Source organism: Notamacropus eugenii, chromosome 2 (genome assembly GCF_028372415.1).
Source record: "Notamacropus eugenii isolate mMacEug1 chromosome 2, mMacEug1.pri_v2, whole genome shotgun sequence".
NCBI classification, from domain to species: domain Eukaryota; kingdom Metazoa; phylum Chordata; class Mammalia; order Diprotodontia; family Macropodidae; genus Notamacropus; species Notamacropus eugenii.
Window position 1 is genome coordinate 413,561,343 of NC_092873.1, and position 17,431 is coordinate 413,578,773.

Below are 17,431 nucleotides of genomic sequence, written 5' to 3' on the forward strand. Positions count from 1 at the left end.
TTGTGAGAAAAGGAAGCCATACCCCTTTACTAAGAACAGGCTCCCTTCACAATTGAGCCAAGTCCAGGCTTGTATGTGGGTCCAGAGCTGATGGGACCTTAGGGGAAAGGGAACAGGTACAGCATTCCAACCTCACAGACCCAGTCACCCTTCTTAATGTTAGATTAATAGAGTCTCATGTTTCTTTAGGGATTTAAATATATTCAAGGGATCTATAAATACAGGAACACAACCATGATAAAAGGAAGTAGGAAAATTTTAGAGCATCTTAAATTTTAAGTGGAAAAAAAGAGGAAATTAAATCTGCTTCTACAATGAAAAAAAGCTATATTAAAAATAGTTTTGATATGTACATAATTTCATATTTAATATTTTAACAAGAAAGATGTCACTAGCATTAACTTTTTCTTGCAGAAACCTGATTCACATCACTGAATCCCTGCATCTTACGGCACAGTGTTTGGGAAGTTCCTGGATCCGGAATGGTAGCAGCCTAGAGTTCTCTTTCAACTTGAGGATTCTATGGCTTTCTGTGGCCCCCGTGACTCCATGGCAATCAAAGCATCATTCTTGGCACTCAGAGGAATGCTTTCAAGATGATAAAACATGCCCCCACCCTTCCAACATTCAACAAGTCTTTCAGAACAGCAGGGAATAATCTAGCTTTGGCCCAGGGGGACAGGCCAATTGATCTGATTTAAATAGGGCTTTTTCCAGCTCCAATTTCCAGGGAAGATGGACTACATTATTTAAATCTGGAATGTCAGGGGTATCATAAGGTCAGGCTGAGAAAAATGAGCAGTTGATAATTTACTGAAACTAGAGGAAGAGGTTCAGCAGACAGGGCCACTAACTCTTGGCAGCAGCCTCATATGTTGTATAAGTTAAAGAATCTGTCCAGGGATTACCTTCCTGAAAACTAACTGTAACTTCTCCCTCTGCCCTCCATCCCATCCCCCAACTCACCCAATATAACTATATGGACAAGGTACCGAAGTGTTCTACCAGCACACGTATCTTCAATAGACAAATGAGGAAAGAAGTAGGCCCAGAACTGGAAGAGGAGGACAAGATAGATTGATTCTCTTGGAGAAAATATATAAAACTTTTCAAGACTGCAAGCTTCTCAGTAAAATGAACACTTGACATTTAAACAATACTTTCTAGCTACAAGTCATGTAATACCACATTCTTTGAAGATTTAACATTAAGAGTCATCCAAAGAGAAATGGAGAAGGACATGGTCAGCATGAGCAGGTTGTGACACATCAAATGAGGAATTATGTAGCTGTAAAGGACATTAGGAAAGGGATGGATGACCAGAAGAAGAAAAAAAAGTACCAGTCATGTAACAAGAGTAAGAGACAAGTAATGGATAGTTTTTTGTGCTCCAATGGTATTCATGCAATATCAAGTGACCTTGAGCCCAGATTCCTAACTTGGAATCCATAGATTCCAAAAAAGTCCATGGATAGATTTCAAAGGGTCATTTACTTGGTTGGGGGTTGGGGGGGGGGGGAAGAATCCATCTTTATTTTCACTAACCTCTAACTGAAATGAATGTTTCTTTCAATTACCTAATAATGCCATTCTGAAAAAGGTTCCATAATCCACCAGCTTGCCAAAGGGCCCCACCACCACCACCACAATACAAAAAAAGATTAAGAATTCTTGATCTAGAACAAGGTCACCATTACATTGGTTGTACCCCCTCATGGAAATTTATGAGAACATCAATGAAAGTTGCATGGATAGATTGCAATCTGTACCATTGGACCAAGTAAGCACATTCATGATATCACAGGTGCACTAAAATATTGGTGTAGACAAAATGTCCATAGTGAGGAGTATTCTAAAAGAAAAGGATTACAGATAATGCTACTGTTGTTGTCTTTAATTTTAAAGAGTGACTGAGAAGGCATCAACATTTATTTGTCGTCTTTCCTCCATAATCTTACTCTCTTCCTTGTTAGCTCCAATTTATCCAGTATGTGTTTTGTTATACATAGTTGCATGTTGTCTCCTCGTTAGACTGTGAGATCCTTGAGGTTAGAGACTATGTTTTTGCCTTTCTTTGTATCCATAACACTTAGCACAGTGCCTGGCCCAGGATAAGTACTTAACAAGTGTTGGTTAACTTTCTAGATGACAGACACAGACAGACAGACAGACAGATAGATAGATAGATAGATAGACAGATAGATAGATATAGATATAGGTATATGTAAAATCATTATGAAAATAGTCTGTGCACATGATAGTTATCTTTGATAAAATATGAAAAGAAAATAGAAAGGCTTTCATATGTGATTTCTACAGCAGACAACAACTTGATAGCCACACAGGCCGACTAAAAGATGTGTAAATTATAAAATGCTATTTGAGCCAAATGGCTACCACCCCAACTGCCGCTGCAGCTCTCCATCATGATTCTTCGTTTCTTTCCACTCCTCAGTAGCCACCTGGTCTGGCCTTACTGTACTACTTCTTCCTTCAGCCATGTCGCTCTCCTCAACTAACGAAAAATGAGGAAAACGAGCCTTTCATGGTATTCAGTACTCAGCTTTTTTGCAGGGACTGGAAGTTAAGGTGAACGGAGGTACTTGGAAGGATGATAGTTGGGAAACATCAAGACAGAGGAGATTTGCTCTGTTAATGATGGGATCAGCCAGTGCCCTTCCTAAGGAACCCATGGCTAGAACTATTTTCACAGAAGACATGACCAAAGAACAGCGAGCATCTGCTAAGAAATTACCATGCAGCTTGCTACAGGAATGCTACAGCTGTTAGTTACACTTGTTCCATGCATGCAATGGCTCAGCGTAGCCACTCGGTGCCAGAAATCAGAGATGCCATTCAAGGGTATGTCGACACCTCGTAAGCTTCATAGGAAATGGCTTCCACATGCTACATTACTGCAGCCCTCAGAGATTTGTTGAATTCCAGAGACAATACTTCTTCCAGAATTCCACCTATTATTCTACTGAAGTTTTTGCATATGTCTTTCCCACAGTTTTCAGAGAAAGGTGATCAAGGATTGTATCTTCATCAGGGTGCCAATGAATGTTGAGTGCTGTAACAAAAACCGGACACTTTAGAAGGTGATTCTTTTACACAGAAAGAGGCAGCTGATAGGGCAGAGGATAGAGCACTGGGCCTGGAGTCAGGAAGACCTGGGTTCAAACCTAGCCTCAAACACTGCCTAGCTGTGTGACCCTGATTGCCTCAATTTCCTTATCTGTAAAAAAAATAAGATGGAAAAGAAAATAGCAAACCACTCCAGTACCTTTGCAACGAAAACCTCAAATGGAGTCACAAAGGGTTGGACATGACTGAAGAACAAGTCTGTTGCAGAGACATAAGCACCAGCTGCAGCAGCAGCAGCAGCAATACCTACTTAAAGGAAAAGTTTAATTGATCGGTACTTCAGTGTTCCCTTTGAAACTACTATATAACGTACAGAAGCTAGAGAGGAAGTCACCACAGAAAAAGGAAAAAAACCTCTAGTTCAGTTGTTTTCTCAATTAAGAAGTCAAGTATCTTTTTACAAGACTTAATGGAGACTTGAGGAAGAAATTACCAAGCAGTCCCTAGCATGGCAAGAAATGCTGTGTACATAAAATCTTTCAAGATTTGCCGGCTATCTACTTACCCTACTATTCAGATTATTATTTTTTTTTTTACAAAGAAAAGGAATATGTGAATGCTCAAGATCTCAAGGATGTTAAATTTCCTCTTATGTTGAAAGTATCAAAACTATATATGCCAGAACTTCAAAAAAAAAACAAAAACAGTCTTTATGTGAAAATTCAAGGATCTAGAAGACAAAAAAAGCAAATTAATGGTCAAAGGCATCTAGCTGAAGTAGTGTTTTACAGAAGGAAGCTAAATATAAACCATTTTCTTTTCCTGATGATAGTAGCTGCTAATGACCATGACTTATAAGCAGTGCAAACATATCAGGGAAGATCTAGTTCCTCAAGTCACTGTGTGGTTTAAAAAAAATGGAGACAAGATGAAAGGATTAAGGTTGATGATGATAAGGTCAGCATTGTAGTGGCTATTTAGTAATGGAGACTGGCACATATGTTCTAATGTACAGACCTCACAGAGTTGAATTAAAGAGAAAGCTTTACATTAATATTCCTTTTAGTTATCTCTTCCTAGGTGCGGAATAAATATTGCTTTGTTGATCATTTCTAAACCCCAGAGCTTTAGAAGACATTTGAAGCTGTTCTATATTATTTTCTCTCATTCATAGTCAAGAGAGTGAAATCAGATTTGAAAAAAGGTTTATTTTTGGACTCTGCTGACCCTGCATAAAAGGAGCAAGAATGGAGATTTTTTTTTTAAAAGGCCTATATCTTCTATAATTTTTTTTAAAATTCTAACTGGAAATACCTTTCAGTCACTACCTTCTGTCCTAGAATTTAATTTTCCTTTCTATTTTCCCAGTCCAGATTCAGCAATCAAATATTTATTGCACACCTGTTATTCCATCACTTATTGCTACTCTTGCACGGTTCAAATCACCATTCACAACAGACCTTCCTATTGCCTTATATAGCAAATATTATAGCTTATATTGGCAGTGGGGTAGTACAGTGGATACTATGCCAGGCCTGGAGTCAGGAAGACACATCTTCCTGAGTTCAAATCTGGCCCCAGACACTCACTAGCATATAACCCTTGGTAAGTCACTTAACCCTGTTTGCCTCAATTTCCACATCTGTAAAATGATTGGGAGAAGGAAATGACAAACCCCTCCACTATCTTTGCTAAGACAACCCTAATTTCAGTCATGAAGAGTCAGACATGACACCACCACTACCACCACAAGAACAACTTACAAAGTTGTTCTGCCAGAAGGTGGAAGAAAAAGTATTGCCTTTATCAAGTAATTGAATGCTGCTGCCCATAGCCAATGGAAACATGGCTACAATCTAGTGTTTGTCTAGTCTGACTGGCTGACTCAGTCTGTTCTTTTGCTGGCATTTTATGACTACAAAATAAATTGTGATAAATAATGGTAAAAAAAATTTTAAATTTAATTTTAAAAATAATAAAAAAGCATTTGGTAGCCAGATGTTGAGGTATGAGGCTATAATCCCTGATCTGTTTACTGGGGCAGCTTAGGCTGGTGGATTGCTTGAATTCATGAGTTTATTTTTTACATCTTATGATATTTTATTTATGATTAGGGTTAAAAGAACTTTTTCAATTTATTTATTTACTTATTTTTAGTTTTCAATAGACACTTCCACAAGATTTTGAGTTCCAAATTTTCTCCTCATTTCTCCCCTTCACTCACCTCAAGACAGCATTCTGATTACCACTTCCCCCAGTCTGTCCTCCCTTCTATCACTCCCCTCTCTTCTCTTACCCTCATCCACTCTATTTTCTTGTAGGGCAAAATAGATTTCTATACCCCATTGCCTGTATATCTTATTCCCTAGCTGCATGTAAAAACAATTTTTAACATTTGTTTTTAAAACTTTGAGTTCCAACTACTCTCCCTTCCTCCTTCCCCATCCATCCCCACTGAGAAGGCAAGCAATTCACTATAGTTTATGCATGTGTAGTTATGCAAAACACTTCCATAACAGTAATATTGTGAAAGACTAACTACATTTCCCTCCATCCTATCCTGCCTCCATTTATTCTATTCTCTCTTTTGACCTTGACCCTCCTCAAAATTGTTTACTTCTAATTACCCCCTCCTCCCATTTGCACTCCCTTCTATCATCCCTCCACACTTCATCACCCCACCCACTCCCGCTTATCCCCTTCCCTCCTACTTTAGTGTAAGATAGATTTTCATACCAAATTCAGTGTGCATGTCATTTCTTCCTTAAGCCAAATGCAATGAGAGTAAGGTTCACTCTTTCCCTCTCACCTCCCCCCCCTTCCCCTCCATTGAAAAAATTTTTTCTTGCCTCTTTAAGTGAGATAATTTGCCCCATTTCATTTCTCCATTTCTCCTCCCAATATATTCTTCTCTCACTTCTGAATTTTATTTTTTTAGATATCATCCCTACCTATTAACTTACCCTGTGCCCTCTACTATATGTACATAATCCCTCCAACTACTCTAATACTGAGAAAAACCTCAAGATTTACAAATATGATCTTGCCATCTAGGAATGTAAACAGTTCAACTTTAGTAAGTCCTTTATGCTTTCTCTTTCCTATTTACCTTTTCATACTTCCCTTGATTCTTGTGTTTGAAAGTCAAATTTTCTATTCAGCTCTGGTCATTTCAACAAGAATGCTTGAAAGTCCTCTATTTCATTGAATGACCATTTTTACCCTGAAGGATTATATTCAGTTTTATTGGGTAGGTGATTCTTGGTTTTAATCCTAGGTCCTTTGACCTTGAGGGAATATCACATTCCAAGCCCTGTGATCCCTTAATGTAGAAGCTGCTAGATCTTGTGTTATCCTGACTGTATTTCTACAATACTCAAATTGTTTCTTTCTGGCTGTTTGCAATATTTTCTCCTTGACCTGGGAACTCTGGAATTTGGCTACAAGATTCCTAGGAATTTGGGGATCGCTTTCAAGTGGCAATTGGTGGATTCTTGCAATATCTATTTTACCCTCTAATTCTACAATATCAGGGAAGTTTTCCTTGATAATTTCTTGAAAGATGATGTCTAGGCTCTTTTTTTGATCATAGCTTTCAGGTAGTCCAATAATTTTTAAATTGTCTCTTCTGGATCTGTTTTCCAGGTTAGTTGTTTTTCCAATGAGATATTTCACATTGTCTGCTATTTTTTCATTCCTTTGGCTGTGTTTTATAATTTCTTGATTTTTTATAAAGTCATTAACTTCCATTTGCTTGATCCTAATTTTGAAGGAATTATTTTCTTCATTTAGCTTTTGGACCTCCTTTTCCATCTGGCTAATTCTGCTTTTTAGGACATTCTTCTCCTCATTTGGCTTTTTGAATCTCTTGCCATTTGGTTAGTCTGTTTTTTAAAGTGTTATTTTCTTCAGCATTTTTTTAGGGTCTCCTTTAGCAAGCAGTTGACTTGTTTTTCATGATCTTGTTGCATCGCTCTCATTTCTCTTCCCAATTTTTCTTCTACTTCTCTTACTTGATTTTCAAAATCTTTTTTGAGCTCTTCCATGGCCTGAGACCAATTCATATATTTCTTGGAGGCTTTGGATGTAGAAGATTTGTCTTTGTTTGTATACTTTGGTCTTCCTTGTCACCAAAGTAAAAGTCTATAGTCTGATTTTTTTTTCTGGTTTTTGCTCATTTTCCCAGCTATTTACTTGACTTTTGAGCTCTCTGTCAAGGTTGTTCTCTGCTTCCAGTGGGGGTGGGGGGGTGTACTGTCAGTTTCTCAATTCCTCCACAATCTGCAAACCTAGAGCTCCAAAAACAGTGGCTGTCTCTGGCTGCAGCTGCCCCTGCTGCTGCAGGCCTCTCCTCCACAGGCTCCTCCCCGCCCTCTGCCACCTCCTCTACCACCCTGGGACTGGGGCCTGACCACTCTACTCTCTCACACAGGTTTTTTCCACTGATCTTCCAATTTGTCCTCAGCATTTTGGGGTCATGAAGTATGGAAACCACCACAGGTCCCCAAAATTCAGTCCCCCCAAGACCTGCTTGGGTCCAGTCTGTGCTGGCATGGCCCATACTGGACTTGCCCTCTGTTCCCAGCATGACATGATAGACACTTCCTAGAGACCTTCTAGGCTGTCTTGGGCTGGAGATTTGCTTCACTCTGTTATTCTGTGGGTTTTGCTGCTCCAGAATTTGTTTAGAGTCATTTTTTAGAGGTATTTGGCTGGGTTTGTGTGGAAAGCATTAGCAAGTCCATGCTGTTACTCTGCCACCTTGGCTCTGCCCCTGAATTCATGAGTTCTTAACTACAGTGAGCTAAAGCTGATCAATTGCCCTTACTAGGTATAATACCAATATGGTGAACCTCCAGAAGGGAGTTGGAGGGTGCAGACACTGTCAATTTGCTGAAACCCAAAGAAATATGAGAAAAATTGTTCTTATCCCTCAGAATGGAAACATAAATTCATGTTGCCTAGACATTGGCATTCAATTCAATGGGCAGGGTGCCAAATTAGTTCAAGCTATGTAATATGTCAACATGTTTATTTTGTGTGTGTGTGTGTATCTCACCAACTATTGAGTAGCAGTAGGAAAGAAGGCTTGGCAATATTCGGGAAATTGTGCTACCCTTTCAATGAGGTAACTTGTTGTATTAGAAAGACCCTAATGTTCAAAGTTAGAAGATACAGGTTTGAATACTGGTTCTGCTACATTCTAACTATGTGACCTTTGATAAGTCATTTAGATCTCTGGATTTCAATTTCTGTATAACAAAATTCAAAGTCTTTTCCAGTTCTAATCCTATCCTTCCCAAGTCATGGTTCCAGCAAAAAATCAACTTGATGTAAGTAAGGAGTAAGAAAACTAGAAAGATAGGAAGGAACCAGGCTATGGAGAGCTTTAAAAGCCAAAGAGAAGATTTTATATTTGATCCCAGAGACAATAGAGAGTCATTCATTGAGGTGTTTTAGAGTGGATATCTGTTCAGAAACAGGTTGGACTAGATAACTTCTAAGGTCTTTCCCAATTCTGTGTTTATGGTCCTATATCCTGGGTTCAAATGGCATCTCTACCATTTTTTAAGATTTGTGTACAGGCAAGTTGCTTACACTGAGGCTTAGTTTTCTTATTTTTAAAATGTTAGTTATAAGTTTTATACCAACTCGAAGAACTGTGAAGAAAATACTTCGTAATTTGCAAGTATACATGACTATGATTTCAGAGGCGGGGAACTCCTGGTATGAAATTCCCTTCACTGACATAGATTGCAAACTATCTCAGATTTAATAGTTCATAGAATCATAGATCTGGAACTGAAAGGCTCTTCAGAGGCCTTCTAGGTCACGTCTCTCATTTTACAGAGAAGCATCAGAGACAAGATCTGAACCTAAGTCCTCTCATTCCACAATCATCTTTGGCAAAGATCCTTACTAGGTATAGAGCCAATATGGTGAACCTCCAGAAGGAGGTTGGAGGATGGGTTAGACTCTTTGCTTTATACAAACTGATTTTTCTGGGGCCACATATCTAGTATTCACATACAAGTCAAGACATCACCCTCATGACATCCTCTTTGAGAATGAAGACTGAACAATGAGACATTTGAGAGGCAGATTCGAACTTGGTCTTCCTGACTCCAAGCCCAGCACTTTATCTACTTGTCTTGTTACTTTAGTCTCTAGAACAGAGGCAGTGACTACTCCTACCACTTGTCAGACCAAGGAAAACCCTCTTCTACTTGAGGGCCTAAATAGTTAATCTGATGATAACATAATCTGAAGAGAAGGGAAAGGAAATAATCATAATTATAAAACTTCAAAAACTCCTTGATTTCCTCAATATGGGTGTTCCTTCCACTTATCAAATCCTGTATAAGCATAATTGTTTCTCATTCATTTCCTGTCCCTATTCCATGGAGTTCAGATACAAATGATCCCAGAACAAATCATTTTCCTATTATTGTTCTGTTATATTTAATATTTGCCAGACTATTGTGCAGGTGAATTATTTGGGGTAATTTTGTTGTTGTTTTGTAAATGAATGAAAATGCTGGGATGTGAGCTCATCTTCTGTAGATTTTTTTTCTGTAGCATTTTTGGTACAACTCCAATAATAGATAGGATGGATGATATGTACTGTTTCCTGTCCCACGTGGTTTTGATTTCTCCTACTTGGCCACTTTTATTTTGAGAACTTTCATTCCACTAAGTTTGGAATTTATGAGCGTTCAGTGTGGCAGCATCTGTTAAAATGTTGTTCTTAAATTTCTGGCTGAGATTATGGGCAGCAATTGCATCTACAAAACCCTATAGTGCCAATACGGTTTATTTGCTGAATTCTCAGAGGATATTTTTGGGGTATATTTGTAACATGGGGATTTTTCTTCTATTATTTTACTAATCATAACTGATCATGGTAATTATTATCATTCCTACACTTAGCACTCCTCTGATGTCTCTTGGCACTTCCAAGATAATCTTGAGTTCCCAAAAGACATTCAAATGAAGCACAAATTCTCAGCAGGTCTTAACAAGCTGGAAAGGCCATGATCAACATACCTGCAATCCAGGATCCAGTCTAGCTGAGTTTAGAATAGCTCATCACCAGAAGGTTGTTGACCAGCAGCAACTTGTAATGACTGCCTAATAAGGTAGAATATAAGCACCTTGAGGATAGGGACAATTTCATCTTTGTCTGTTTGTCCCTGACAGTGCGTTGTACATTTGGGGTCAGTGGAGGGGTACAGCTCTGTGATTTCATTGATATAGGGAGCTCTTGGTGTGGAAGCTGCTTTCATCAGTGTAGATCGGCAACAGGATTGTAAGTTAGCATCTTAGAGAGTTACCTGGGGGATGAAGGACCAAGGGTTTGAGTGATAATGCTTATTTGGAGAGCATCCAGAAAAGGGCAACCGGCATAAGGAAGGAATGAAGAGACTCACATATGAAAGGGATCACAGTGAACAGTTACACAACCAAGACAATTATCCTTTCCACTTCTCAGAGTTAGGAGCATGATACACACACCCCTCCCCTACAATCTGTATAAAATTTCTCACCTTCCCTTTAAACCAAAGAAGTCAGAATTACTATGGTATTAAAAGATAAAATATATTGGTATTATACAATATTATACATATAGTTTATGCATTTATGAGTTTTTAAACTTTTTCTTTGTCATCTACTGGTCTTCACTTATCATCTGTGGCTTCCGCAAAACTCCCCCCAAATTCCCATCTAATTTCTTATGCTGACCCATGGATATATCAAAACTGTGATGGGGAAAGTTGCAATGGGGAAGGGATAACTGTGTATGTCAGAAACAGGACTTGAATCCAGGAATTTCTGACTCCAAGGCTAGTCCTCAACTGCTCTAACAGGCTGCCTCTTGCCTAATATGTAATAGATACATGATAATATAATACATAGTAATGATAATTATTACACATAATACTTTAAATGCTTGTTGACTTAAATTGAATTGGAGGGATTGTGACCTGTGCAATTGGAAAAACACTAATACCAATGAAATAATTCATCTTTTGAGGCAATGAAAATTTATTACATTATTCCTACCACTGTTAGTTCTGTTACTATCAGATTATGCTATTTCAGCACTGGGCTAGACAAAGAGTTGGTTTGGTCTGAGAGCATCATGACTACATAGTACCCATATATTCCAGCCTATCACCACTTGTAAAATAGACTTAAAGCAATCAGTGAAGACATCACAGATTAATGCCAGGATATCCTTCACTCCCACAATCAATTGAAAAAGAAACAATTTCATTTGGGAATTTCCATCTGCATAAAACAGACTACTATTTATCACTCTCAGCTGACCTCAAAGAGGATGAATGAGGAAATACACATTGTCATTTTTTCCCCCTTAAAACTGACACATATTTCCTGCCAGAGTTCTAGGTGACCCATTTCCAGCTTGCACTGAGGAGACCTTGAAGGGTTCAAAGAGGAGATGAAGTTCTTCCAGGAAGTGATTTATTGTTAGAGGCAGCCTTGAGCTTGGGTTCTTGTGGGAAGGCTCCAGTGAGACAAGCTGGGAAAGTAGCAAGGTGGGTACCAGACAAGAATGTGCTGGAGTCAATTGTGAAATTTTCATTGTGAACATTGACACCTCAGAAATCTGCAAATGCTACCAATCAGGGCTTGATTTATTTTTTATTTAATACATAATTTAATTTCTTTATTCCTATTATTGTTACTACTGTTAACATTAACATTATTGATATCTGTTTATTCTATTGTTGACTAAATATAAGAAAGTGATGAAGAAAGTTTTCATAATACAGATTAAACTTAAAAGTATGTCACAATACATTTTTTTCAGAGGCATTTACTAGAACACCATTGATATAAGAGATCCTCTGGTACTACCTGAACTTAGTAAGACTTTGCTCACTTGGGTCTCACAACCTACCTTTCCACCCTTACCATGCATTTTCCCCCTTCATGCCCTTTTTGACTCAGCCAAATTGGCCTCCTTGCTGTTACTCATAATGATATGCCATTTCCCATCTCCATATCTTTGGACAGACTGTTCCCCACATTTGGAACACATTGCAGTATAGCAGATAGAGTGCTGGATAGTGCAGATAGAAGATCTGGGTTTAAACCCTGCCTTAGCTTTGTGACCCTGGATAAGTCCCTTCAGTTTTCATCTGGCAGTAACTCCCCCCGCCCCAAATATCATGTATTTTTTTCTGTGTATACAGAGTCAGTACAGGATATACACTGTCAAGAAGGCAAGATGATCTGAGTTCAAGTCCCATTTCAGACATATTCTAGTTTGTGTGACCCTGGGCAAATTACTTAGCTCTCAGTGGTCTAGGTAACTCTCTAAATTTATAAACTGAAGAGAAGGTGCCAAGCTGCATTGGCAAAAGGAGTTTCCTCATCCTGGAGTTTCAGGAACCAACGAAATCATACAATCTCTATCCTTATCCATAGATTAAATGTACACATGCTGTCTCCCCCAGAAGAATGTAGAGGTTATGTCATTTCTCCCCCAGTACCTAAGTAGCTAGTAGAGTGTTAGAGGTTTTTTGGAGGCAGTAGAGGTTAGGTGACTTGCCCAAGGTCACACAGCTAGTGAGTATCTGAGGTTGGATTTGAACTCAGGTCTTCCTAACTGCAGGTTTGGCATTCTATTTACTATACCACCTATCTGCCCTAGATGGAACTTAAACCCTTTCACTTTATGAGTGTGAAAACAGAGATCCTAAGAGGGTCACATACCTAGAAAGCGGTAAAAAGCAGGACAACATCCCAGGTCTTCTAACTGCCAATCCTGTGCTCTTTTCACCATATCATATAATAGTCTAGTCTGAGAAGGGATGGGAATGTGTTTCCTAGGAGATTAGATAAGACATGTCTACTTATACATACCTCCCCCAATCCCAGAACTGGAAAGAATCTCACCCTACCCCCAAGTTGAAGACTCATAGATTTAAATCTGGGAGGGGCTTTAGAAGTCACCTAGTTCAGGGAAAATTAAAAGACTACCACCTAAAATACACAGGGAGTAAGTAGCAGTGGTGGGATTTGAATTATGGTCCTTGGAGAGTCAACACTGTCATGCAGCTTTTCCAGAAGGCACTCTGATACAAGGTTAGAGATAAGAGATCCTGAACTTAACCACCAACTTCTTCCTTTGCCTCTTGAGGGCTCCTGGAAGCCCTGTGGCACCAGTCTTTTCCTTCCCAGCGTGATGTGGTGATTCAGCTGCCATCCTTTGAACCCCCTCCCCCACACTCCCTGAGAGAACCAACACCTAGAATGCTCCTTAGATTAAAAGTGCCTGTTCTGGTCCCATCTCATCTTTCCTGCTATGCTCTGAATAACTTTGTTTTTCCAATTTTCCCTCAAAATCGATACCCTTCAAAGGATGCTAGAAGACTACTTATTGAATTCCCTTTCCGTAATAGGAAGACAGCGTCTACTTCAGCTGGGATATCATAGCCTTGCTAAATTGCTTTTAAGAAGTCTCCCTGGCCACTTAAGTGTCTAGCTCTCCTTCTTCCCACAGATCACCCACTCATAGCACACTCCAGTCTCAGATGCTTTCTTGGGTCCTAGGAAGCATTTACCCTCTACACCCAAATAGCAGAAGCCCCAAATGGCCACATTTTCTGGATCTCCTTGAAAACACTTCTGAGAGTCCAGGCTGCCCTCCTCTTACAAGCCAGTGGCAGCTTGCTTGGAATTCTCAGAACTTTACTTGGGTGTCTTGGGCTTGCCTTTAGAGAAGGCTGACTTGTAGCCAGGGGAATGGGTAAGAGGAGGAGAGGGGAGGAGGAGGATAGTTCCTGGCTGGGTTTCAGGTTTTCTAAGATGACTCATATCCCAAAGCAGGAAGTAACTCTATTTCCATAGCTAGGGGTTTTTCCCTTCCCCATGGGAAGTAACTGCCTTCTTCCGGCTACAAAATACTGTGCTGCCCTTATGGAGGGAGGTCTGTCTGAAGCTACATGATGTTACAAACAACACAAAAAACCCATTGACCCTCAGGCTCCTGATTCCAACTTCCAAAAATCTTACTCAGAAATCAGTAGAGATCCATTTCTGTAAGGAGCATCATCTGCCAATAGAGAGAACCCAAAAATAAATGCGTCTTGAACCCCCTTTCCCTCCCCCACACTAATTACCAAAAGCAAAGGCAAGTACAGAGGCCACACCCTGGTAAAATTCCCAAGAGTGACTAAACCAGGTTGAGGATAACTGACAGGCCTCAAATCCCTAGGTGAGTTAGTCTACCCCAAGCATGTGAAGACTTCCTGGCCAAATGGGCAGAGGAGAACAATTTGTTCCAACAGCCATGAAGGCGACTGAAGCAGGCAACGTGAAGCACTTAGAGCTTGGTCAGACATCAAAAACACCAAGGTCCCCACTGTACCCTGGGCCACCACCAGTCATCCTGACTTTTGCCCTGCCACTGAACTTCAATTATGCTGGAAGACAGTTTGAGGCTGACAATTTAGTGCAGCTCTGCCTCTCTTAAATCCAGTTCACCCTAAAGTCAAGACTTCACCCATGAAATCATGGGTCTTGGAATACAAAGGACAAATAACAAGGTTATACAGCTAAACAGGCCCACAATAGGCCCTACAGCTTTGCTTTGGAAGTGGAAGGCTCAGGAATTTAAAGTACATAGAAAAGCCTCAGTTAACTGATTAACTTTACAAAATAATAATAACTAATATTTAGTGCTTTGAGATTTACAACATCTGATTCTTACAACGTTACTGTTATCCCAAATTTACAGAACATAGGACCATTGATCTCAGCTGGAAGGGACCTCTGAGAACATCGAGTTCAACGGCTACATTTTACAGATGAGGAAACTGAAGCTCGGGCATTCAATGATTTTCCCAAGGTCACACAGACAATAATCATCAAAGGTGGGATTTGAACCAAGGTTCTCTGAGTCTAGACACTTTCCTCTGGAAGACTTCCTACTCTAAAAGGAGTTGTGTGACCTTTCCCTCCCCCACTTTTCTTTCCTCTCTTTTCTTTAATCTCTCCTTTCCTCTCCTTTCTCCTCTTTTTTCTTGTCTCTCTCTCTCTCTCTCTCTCTCTCTCTCTCTCTCTCTCTCTCTCTCTCTCTCTCCTCTCTCTCTCTCTCTCTCTCTCTCTCCCTCTCTCTCTCTCTCTCTCTCTCTCTCTCTCTCTCTCTCACACACACACACACACACACACACACACACACACACACACAAACACATACAATTAACCCATATTGAAGAGTAGGGAGCAGCCCTGGTGGAGAGTGATCCTATCATGTGGTGCCAGGTAAACAGGCTTGGTAAGAGAGAAAAAGCATCGATGAGAGAAGCTAGGAGAGGAGGTGGAAAAACCTAGAATCATGGAAGGAATAGTGTACATTGCAGTTCATTACTAGACTTATACCTTCACTGGGATGCAGAGTAATGTACCCTGAATGGGCGTTAAGGGATCCCCAGAAAATGTGGGTTTCTTGACACTATTGAGGTAGGAGAGGGTAGTTTTCCTGACTGTCAAGATCCTCCAAAGTCTTCCAACTTCCAAAAATCTTACTCAGAAATCAACAGAGATCCATTTCTGTAAGGAGTATCATCTGCCAATAGAGAGGACCCAAAAATAAAAATAAATGTATTTATTTTTTACAGCACAGTCTGTGTTTTCTTCCCAGTTAAATGAAACCTGTCTTATACTTCATTATTTGTTAGTTTGAGTTAGGTGAGTGAAGGACTCTTTCAGGAAGAGCAGACTTGAGCCAAATTCTGATGTCTGCAGGAAAATCCTGAGTGAGGGGAAACAAGTCTGTAGGTCAAGAGACCCCTAGCATTTATCAAGTACTACCAGGCACTGTGCTAAGTTCTAAAGACAGACACAAAAAAGGCAAAAATGTGATCCCTGCCCCTAAGGAACTCACATACTAATGGGGGAAATAATGTGCAAATGACTTTGTACAAGTAAGATACACACAGAGTAGAAGGTAATATTGGAGGGAAGGCATTAGCAGAGGGGAAAACCAGGAAAGGCCTTATTGCAGTAGATGAGATTTGAGCTGAGCCTTGAAGGAGATTAGGGCATTGAAGTGATGGGTGCAGTAGACAGAGTGCCAGACTTGGAGTCAGGAAGACATGAGTTCAAATCCAGTCTCAGATACTTATTAGTTATGTAGTCCTGTGCAAGTCAATTAACCCTATTTGCCTCAGTTTCCTCATCTGTAAAATGAGCTGGAGAAGGAAATAGCAAACTCCTCCAGTATCTTTGCCAAGAAGACTCCAAATGAAGTCATGAAGAGTCATAGAGGACTGAACAACAACAACTTGAAGGAGGCCAGCAAAGCCAGGAAACAGAGGTAAGGAAGGAGAACATTACAGAAATGGGAACAGCCAGTGAAAAGAGAGATGAACTTCTGTGCAAGTACAGCAAGAAGACCAGTGTAATGGCAATCCAAATAGGATCTTTTGCTGTTTTTATTATAGTCTAATCAAGTGCCGCTGATTGAATCTTGCCTTTATCAGTCAAGAATCTTTACAAGGAGTAAATTATAGAAACAAGAGTTTCTTTAACTAGAAATAGTATATGTATTTGTATTGTTAATTATTTTAATGTGATTAAAGATCTTCCCCACCCATTAATGGGCCTGCCCATTAAGGGGAGTTTGATTAGGGAAGATTTGTGGGAAGGATTAAGCCTTTGGTTAATGAGGCACTGGTTCTCAAGGGTTGAGATGCTGTCTGGCTCTAGAAAAAGGTATAAATACTCTGAATTGAGATTTTACTTTGGGGCTTAGTTTTTGGTAAGAAGGACTGAGTGCCAGATGAGGACTCTGGGAAGCTACTAAGGAGCCCACCAGCTTTGAGAACCCAGAGATCCTGCTTCCCTCTCTGGTAACTATGGTCAGACAGTTGGGGTCCAATCGTTTGTTGAATTCAGGCAAAGGAAGCCATGTCTGCTGATCTTTTGATTTCTCTGTATTTTCTTTGAAATTCAGGGTGCTGACTCCCTGAACTAACTGAATGATATACGTACGTGGTTAAAGTACTTGATATATGTGCTTGATTAAAGTGATTGCTAACCCCTTGAAAATTGTTTTCCTTTTATGAATGCAGATCTAAGAACCTGTGATAGCAGACCAACCTGTGCATGTTGGAGTGCTTATTGCTACAACCAGTATCTCTGGATTGTGGAGACCATGGAGAATAATTTAGTAGCAGAAACTGGGAAGGTTTAAACGGGTCACATAGTGAAGGATTTTAAATGCCTGAGAGCCACTAGAGATTATGGAGTACATGATCCTTAGGAAAATCACTTCAGGAAAACCCCTGGAAGCTGATGGCATTGAAAT

The 17,431-nt window shown here is 39.8% G+C and overlaps 1 protein-coding gene and 1 pseudogene across 6 annotated transcripts in view; both read left to right on the forward strand.

The window, feature by feature from the left end:
• The window catches only part of TLR5 (toll like receptor 5), a 126,338-nt gene extending 124,049 nt beyond the window's left edge, over positions 1-2,289 (forward strand). For all 6 annotated transcript variants that reach the window (XM_072647756.1, XM_072647752.1, XM_072647754.1 and 3 more), the window contains one exon: positions 415-2,289. The gene's annotated coding sequence lies outside the window, so the exon portion shown is untranslated. The remainder of the gene's footprint in view (positions 1-414) is intronic.
• Positions 2,290-2,756: 467 nt separating this feature from the next.
• Positions 2,757-17,429, forward strand: LOC140523141 (ubiquitin carboxyl-terminal hydrolase 14 pseudogene; annotated as a pseudogene).
• The last annotated feature ends 2 nt before the right edge of the window (positions 17,430-17,431 follow it).